Source organism: Solanum pennellii, chromosome 7, assembly GCF_001406875.1.
Source record: "Solanum pennellii chromosome 7, SPENNV200".
NCBI classification, from domain to species: Eukaryota; Viridiplantae; Streptophyta; class Magnoliopsida; order Solanales; family Solanaceae; genus Solanum; species Solanum pennellii.
The window spans coordinates 28,944,002-28,952,946 of NC_028643.1; the positions used below are offsets into that span (position 1 = coordinate 28,944,002).

General features: G+C 29.2%; 1 pseudogene; it reads left to right on the top strand.

Annotated features, from left to right (window-relative positions):
* The first annotated feature begins 210 nt into the window (after nt 1–210).
* LOC107024947 lies at nt 211–8,594 on the top strand (annotated as a pseudogene).
* The last annotated feature ends 351 nt before the right edge of the window (nt 8,595–8,945 follow it).

The window sequence follows — 8,945 nt, forward strand, 5'->3', positions numbered from 1 at the left end:
TCCCATGACTAATGAAGTTAAGTGAGTCTAGGTGCTACAGGAAAGGGACTTGAAAAGAGAACTAGATCTTTGAGCTCCTCTTTGGGAAGTGATGAACATGAGGTCGAATCTTTCAACAAGATTGATGTTTCTGATAATCGACATATGCAAACTCCTTCTAAATGCACAAAATTGAATTCTAACATATATGCTAATCAAGAAATTCAAAAAATGAAAAAATTGATTCTTAAGAAAGAGAATATGCAAACGAATGTTTCATTACCTCCATCTATTGATCAAGTTATGAACCACTCTCAAACAACAGAAAAAGGTATGATATTTTGAATTCATATGTTAGGAAGTATCAATTAGCTAGTTGATTGCTATAGTTTTTATAAAATTATGTTTTTGTAGGGTCATCTTATCCTAAAAAGATAAGAAGAGTTCGAGGAAGCAACATGTGCAAACACGTTGCTTCACTTGAAATTGGACAAAACCTAAAAGTCACCTTTTACAATAATCGAACGGTTGGAACAAATAGCAATCTTTTTTCGAGGCATTTGGGAAAAATTGTGCGTGATCGTAATATTTGTCCATTGGGGGTATCATCGTGACATGATATTAAGCAAGAAAAATTGAATCACATGTGGGCAGTAGTTGAGGTAACAAATATACACTTGATGTTATGATACCTCTTTTTTTTCTGAAAATAATAACTCAAATCATCTTGTTGTAGCACAAATTTGAGAGTGTTGATATGAATGAGCATCGTGATCATATATTGGAATGGATGAAAGAGTTATGGAACAAATGGAGAGGACACTTGCATGCAAAATATGTGAAGGACAAGCCTATCCAACTATCTCTTAAGAATGTCCCAAGAGGAGTAGATAAAAAAGAATGGAAATGGTTAGTAAAAGAACACTTTGCTTCGAAAAGTTTTCAGGTACACCTATTGAGTTAATAGTTTGCTTTCTACTCTTTTATACAGTTTAATTTCCATCTTTAGAAACTAATAGACCTGAAAACAAACCTAATAGTCTGCATCATCTCTATTTCTGGCATAGTTAAATGTGCCAACAGGGCTTTCTAATTTCTAAAACAGAATATAAATATGTTTGTTATCTGAAAAAATAATATGAATAAAGAAATATATAAGCAACAACTGATAGAGAAAATAATTGAAATAAGACAAGAGTTAAAATACAGAAAAGGAAGACTAGAAGAAAATATGTTAGCAGGAGTATGTAATAAATCAATATTAGCACAAAGAAAAGTTATATTTATGCTAGAAATACAAATAAATTGCCTCGAATATAAATCACAACATGATATTAGTTACAACATGAATCATAATGAATAAAGAAGAATTTGCAGTAGACGAAAAAACATATGAAAATCAAGAAGGATTAGTAATAAAAATAATATTTTCAAATTTAGGAAGACGATATAAAAAAATAGGAAATAACTTGTATTTAATGTTAGAAAAGGAAACAACAAAATTAGAAGATAGTTTAACAACTATGGTAAGAATAACAAAGGAAAACGAAGAAATAGATAAATCAAAAGAGATTGAAAAAATAAAAACACAAGCAAAGCAGGAAGTACAACATCTAGAAGAACTAAAAAATACAAAAATAAGCGAATTAGAAAAAGAATTAGCTAAGCTAAAATTATTATATGAAACCCAACAAAAAGAATAACAAATAGAAAAAGATAAAGAACTTGAATTGACTAATGAAATAAATAAGATGAAACAAAAATTAAATGAAAATCTTGAAATAGACGAAATAGGCGAAATAAATGAATCAGATACAATGAACGATCAAAAATCAGAAATAAGTGATACAAGCGAAACATACACAGAACTTCTATAACAAGAAAATAAGCCGAAAAAATTAGAAATAAATACAGGAGATATAAATCAACCTAGCACATCAAGAGTTAAAACCCCGGATAATAGTCCTAGGAGTAGTCCCAGATGGACAACACCAGCTTATTATACAGATAATTATGAACGATCAGATAGAACAAATGCAATATGGAATAGTAGATTGAATAAAAAATGGACGCCTAGACCAATAACTGAACAATATAACTTTTTAGATCTAGATTGTGTTATAGATATAAATAAAACAATCTTATTATGGGTAGTAAATATATCTAAACAACTAATTGATAACAAAATAACAACAAAAGAAACGCCAGGATATATAGAAAGAACATTTGTTGGAACAACGAAATTATGGATAGAAAATTTACCCCCAGAAAGTCTAGAAACACTTAGGAGTGATAAGAAAATAGATGGGTCTCCATCAACAACAAATATAGATATACTAGATAAATATGAATTAGCAATACGAAATGAATTTGGTGGCATGACTACAGAAATAAAAGAACAAAATAGAGAAAAAATAACAAATAGACAACTTATGACAAAATTAGTTATATGTAAAATGTGCTATATAGAAGAATACACATGTGCATTTAAAGAATATTATTATAAAGAAAGATATGATATAAATGAAGCAAAAGAAATAAGACAACAATATTTTACAAAACTACCAGAACCATTTAGTACAAAAATAATTAAAGATTGGAACAATAAAGGATTAACAGATACTTTAGGAGTTAGAATAAAATTTCTACATCTATGGTTTGTACAATTATGCGAAAACCAAAAAGAAAAAATAAAAATGGAGAAAGTACTAATTAAAAATCTAGCATGTTGTAAAGATAAAACAGCACCACAGTTTGGTTGTACAAATAAATATTATAAAAAACAAAGACCTAAACGACACAAAAATTATAGGAAAACCAAAACTAGATATAAATACAAAAAACCAAGACAAAGATATTATGTAAAAAATTATAAAATAAAAAGACCGTATAGACCAAAGAGAAAACTATCAGAATGTACTTGTTACAACTGCAGAAAGATAGGACATTTAGCTAGAGATTGTAAGTTACCTAAAAATCCAAAAGGAAAACAACTTGCAGAAATAATTATAGACAATGACAAATACATGCAAATAGATTACATAGACTATGAATTAAGTGAAAATGATAGTATATATGAAGTATCGGATATAGAAACTGAATTAGGAAATGAAGAAACAAATATTGATCTAGATAATGATGAAGAAATCTAATGTCTGAGGATGACATAAAAATAATATCCAAAGAAGACTATTAAAATGAAGAATTATCAGAACAAAAAATTATATTTGATAATACAATCTTTGAACAAATAAAAGGAAAAGAATTAGATTTAAGTGTTGAAAAAGTACTTGAAATACCTACCTTAAGAAATTGGTTCAAAAGACAAAAGGACGAATACTATGTAGTTAGCCAGAAAGAAAACATCATAGATTGTAAATATATAAAAGGAAAGGCACAAATACCTATACTAAATAAGAGGATAATAAATAAAGAAATACAAGATATAAAAGCTAAAACACCCATAAAATACGTACATTTAGGAGGAACAAAAATATTGATAAAAGCTTGTTTTAGAGAAGGAATAGATACACCTATTGAAATATATTTAGCAGATGATAGAATTATATACCCTATAGAAAAAAGCGTAATTAGTGCAGTAAAAGGAAACTTAATATACCAAAAATTTAAATTTATAATAAGTGTCAACTACTCAGTAGCATTAACAGATAGAAATATAGATAAATCATTAGTTCTATATTGAAAAATGTCTGGAATAGAACTAGCACCAGGTAGTAAAATATTTACAGCAAGAAGTAAAAACTTATATATACCAACAACAAAACATAAAGTAACGGCAAGAAATAAAATTGGTAAAATAAAAATAGAAAATCCTTTTGAAAGAAGAATTACTATAATAGACAACAATGACTATAGCTATAAAGAAATTGACATAGAAGAAGATTTAGAAATTGTAAAAGAAAGATTGAGTATTTCAAATGTACCAAATACATTAACTAGAACTACCTCATCAAGAATGAGCACATCTAAAAGAAACTATGAAATCTCGCAAAATTCATTAAATACAGAAGAGATAACACCACACCACTATTTTGTAACAGGAATAATAGACCAAAGAAGATATAAAATTTTAATAAACACAGGACAAGAAGAGAATTTTATAACGAGAGAATTAGTTAGAAACAAAAATTATAAAAGCAGGACACTTATGCCCCGGATTACCTAGTGAGATAGTAACCACAAACGAAGAAATAACAGAAAAAGAAATAATTATAGGAGGAATACCATTAGTAATACCATTTAAAATCTACCAAGGAAGCCAGAACATCACCCTAGGAATAAAATGGTTGGAAAAAGTTAAACCATATAATATAGAGAATGAACAATTAACAATAACTTACAAAAATAAGAAAATAATTATCAAAAGAACAAAATGAACAATGAAAATATATATATTTGCAAAAATTATTGTAGAAGGATACCACAACAGGTATTATACCCCCATGATAGATACAGGAGCAGAAGCAAATATATGTAAATATAATTGTTAGCCAGAAGATAAATGGGAAAAATTAAAAACACCTATGATAGTGACAGGATTTAATAATGAAGGTAGTATGATTACATATAAAGCAAAAAATATAAAAAAATACAAATATGGAATAAAATACTAACAATAGAAGAAATGTACAATTTTGAATTTACAACAAAAGATATGTTATTAGGAATGCCGTTTTTAGAAAGATTTTACCCACATATTATAACAAAAACACATTGGTGGTTTACTACATCATGCGGAAATAAAATAAGAGCAAAAAGAGTAAATAACAAGAAACGTAAACCCACAGAATGGATAAAAGGAAGTGAAAAAATAAACCAGGAAATGGAAAATATAAGTAAAAATCAAATAACACAATTAGAAATTATCATATTTACAATAGATAAAGTTAAAATAATTAACGAACAACTAGAATTATTATATAGTGAAAATTCATTACAAGGATGGGAAAAGCATAAGATGAAAGTAAAAATTGAATTAATAGATGAAAATAGTATAATAACACAAAAACCATTAAAATATAATTTTGATGATTTAGAAGAATTCAAAATGCATATAGATGAACTATTGAAGAATAATTATATACAAGAAAGCAATAGTAAACATACAAGTCCAGCAGTTATAGTTAATAAACATAGTGAACAAAAACGAGGTAAAAGTAGAATGGTGATAGATTATCGCAGCTTAAATGCTAAAACAAAAACATATAATTACCCAATACCAAATAAGATACTAAAAATAAGACAGATACAAGGATATAATTATTTCAGTAAATTCGATTGTAAATTAGGATTTTATCACTTGAAACTAGAAGAAGAATCCAAATAGCTAACAACATTTACTGTACCACAAGGATTTTATGAATGGAATGTTCTACCATTTGGATATAAAAATGCACCAGGTAGATACCAACATTTTATGGACAATTATTTTAATCAATTAGAAAATTGCATTGTCTATATAGATGATATATTATTATATTCAAAAACACAAGATGAACATATCAGGTTATTAGAGAAATTTATACACATAATTAAACATTCTGGTATAAGCCTAAGTAAAAAGAAAGCAGAAATTATGAAACAACAGATAGAATTTCTAGGAATACAAATAGATAAAAATGGGATAAAGATGCAAACCCACATAGTACAAAAAATAATCACCCTTGATGAAAATGTAGATACAAAAAAGAAATTACAATCCTTCCTAGGATTAGTAAACCAAGTAAGAGAATACATACCAAAATTAGCAGAACATTTAAAACCATTACACAAAAAACTTAAGAAAGATGTCGAATATCATTTCGACAATAAAGATAAAGAACATATAAGAAATATCAAAAACTTATGTAAGAAACTACCAAAACTATATTTTCCCGAAAATAAATCATTTACTTATATTGTTGAAACGGATTCGAGCAATCACAGTTATGGAGGAGTCCTAAAATATAAATATGACAAAGAAAAAATAGAACACCATTGCAGATATCACTCAGGATCCTATGCAGAAGCACAAATAAAATGGAAAATAAATAGAAAAGAATTGTTTGCACTATATAAATGTTTATTAGCATTTGAACCATATATTGTTTACAATAAATTTATTGTGAGAACAGACAATACACAGGTAAAGTGGTGGATAACCAAAAAGCTACAAGATTCAGTTACAACAAAAGAAATAAAGAGATTAGTATTGAATATATTAAATTTTACATTTACAATTGAAGTAATCAAGACTGACAAAAATCTCATTGCAGATTACCTCTCTAGAGAAAGATACAATGGAAAAAATACTAACTACAATGACAATACTTTGTCAGAAAATGGAGAAAATAGAAAGCGAAGTACAAATACTAAAAGAGACAGTTAGTAGTCAGCAGCATGACTCAAAACATGCGGAGCTAAGTCAGCAGTATGACTCAAAACATGCGGAGCTAGAAGGTGACGTTGGGAAACACCTTAAAACCCATAACAAAATGATATATACAGCTGCAGGTAGCACATCTACAGGAGGATCAACTACAAAAAAGGAAGATGATAAGATAAAATACACAAATACCAATATGAATAAGCTATTTTCCAAACCATACCTTTCAGAAAATACCCAAAAAGACATATTTGTACCTCCACAAATAAATACCTACAAAACCAGTTTGGACTCACATAAACAAATATATAACCATATCACCAGGACGTATATAGAAAATATACACAAAATCCAAACCTTTTTGAATCTAAACCCCAGAGCTAAAAAAACCCAAAATCCAAATGAAAATTATATAACCCAACACTTACAGGGATATAATAAACTTATAGCACAACCAAGTACCAATTCAAATCTAGTAGCAACTTGCTACAATTATGGACTTTTAAGTACAGTATACACGACAACAGGAGAAGAAGTAGCTAAGATACCAGAACTACACAAAGCATTTCTACATTATAAAAGAATAACTAAAGGAACTTTATTTTATATAAAGTTTTACTCAGCAACTGCAGAGATATTATACGAAGAAATTAAACCTATAATACAAGTTATCAAAATAGGTTTAACCAAAGAAATGATAATCCCGGAAAAAATAGAAGTACAAGAAGAAATACAAAGGGTAAATATCCCAGAACTCTATGCAAATAAAAGGACTATTGGGATAGCTACCATTTTGAATGAATTATCGAACAATTATCTAAATGAAAATGCAATTTGGAGCTACTACAATTGAGACCAGACGATGATATACTCCAATTGCAGAGAGCTAAAAACAGCAGATATGGAAGAACTACGCCAATGGATATTGAGCTTGCTGAAACCAGAGGAGCCACCTACCACAAGAGCTATCAGAAAAAATTTTATTTCACCAAATCTGATGACTAGATACTGTAAATTAGTAGGCCAAAAATACCCAGATCATCTATGCACAAAATGTGACGGTGAAGACAATTATATCCCAGAAGTACATCTAGAATAAAAAGTAAAGGTCATTATGTAAAGATATAAAGTTATGAATAGTAGTATGTCGGCCATATGTAAAAAGTAAAGTCCATTATGTAAAGTAATAAAGTTGTCGGCCATATGTAAAAAGTAAAGGCCATTATGTAAAAGTTTTTTGTTTTCTTGTGTCGGCCGAAATAAAAAAGGCCATGTGTAAAGTAGTGTCGGCCACTTGGCCAAAGTAGTACATTTTTGTATAAAAAGAGGGTTACCCCTCATAATAAAATAAGTCCTTCCAAGCAACTCTCTTCTTCTAACGCCCTGCCTACTCGTCTTTAACTTGCTTATTTGTACCCAGCTACATGATGGAAGTCCCCTCGGCCAATCATCACTAAGTACTTCCAAGCAACTCTCTTCTTCTTAATTCCGCTTCCACCCCCAATTAAAGACAACTTTTCTGTGATTTTTAAGTACTTACACTAGAAGCTTACTGTGAACAAATATAGGCAAGAAGCACTAGGAATGCAGCAAATCGAGCAAAGCTAAAGATGTTTCATCGTATTGGTAACAAGACCATTCGAGAGATTATTTATCAAAAGGTATTATGATAAAATTACTTTTCTAAACGAAATATTTATGAGGTGTGTGTTACTTGACATGTTTGACTTTGATGTGAAGGGAGCGAAGATGTCAATCCACCAGATTTGGCAACTATTTTCTTTGAGACTCGTAAGAAAGATAACAAGTTTGTTGAACCTGAAGCTATTGAAAAACATGTGCGTTTTGTAAATTAAATATGTTAATTACTTAAGATTGTAATGAGTTATAATAGAAAATATTCTTTGATATATTTTTGTAGGCTCAACTCGAAGAAATGGCTTAAGCAGATCCATCTTTACCTGCCATAGAGATTGTTGAAAAATGTCGTGGACCTCAAACTCGTAGCCACGTATTTGGATTTGGGGGTGAAGTAAAGGCAAAAGACATGAAAGGTGGAACTTCCTCAAAAGCCGAATTGTTATCTGCATTACGATCAACTAGAGAGGATATCAAATCCTTGAATGAAGAGAACAAATGCTTGACTGAGGAAAAACAAATCCTTGAACGATCGCCTGTCTACTTTAGAAGATGCAATGAAAGAAAAACTGAAAATGAAAGAACTCTTTAAGGGTCATCAATCACATGTACCAGCTGAAACATCATCCTTTTCAACTGAATGACAACTACCTTTTCAGCCAACCATGTTAGTAACAATATATTCAACTTGTTATCTGATGTGATTTATGAAATATTTGGACAACTTTTGATTTGTTGTTAGCAACCTTTAGATGCATGTGTGAATTGTTGCCAATCTGTGTTATGAAAATCAGAAATTACAAGTTGTAATAAATCAGTCAGATACACGAAGTAACTGAGATTTTTAGAACCAGTAAATAAGATGAACAGAAATTTATTTGTAAAAAATAATTGAATCTGTAAAACTTATCAGAATCTGGAATACTCTTTTTGATAATTTAGG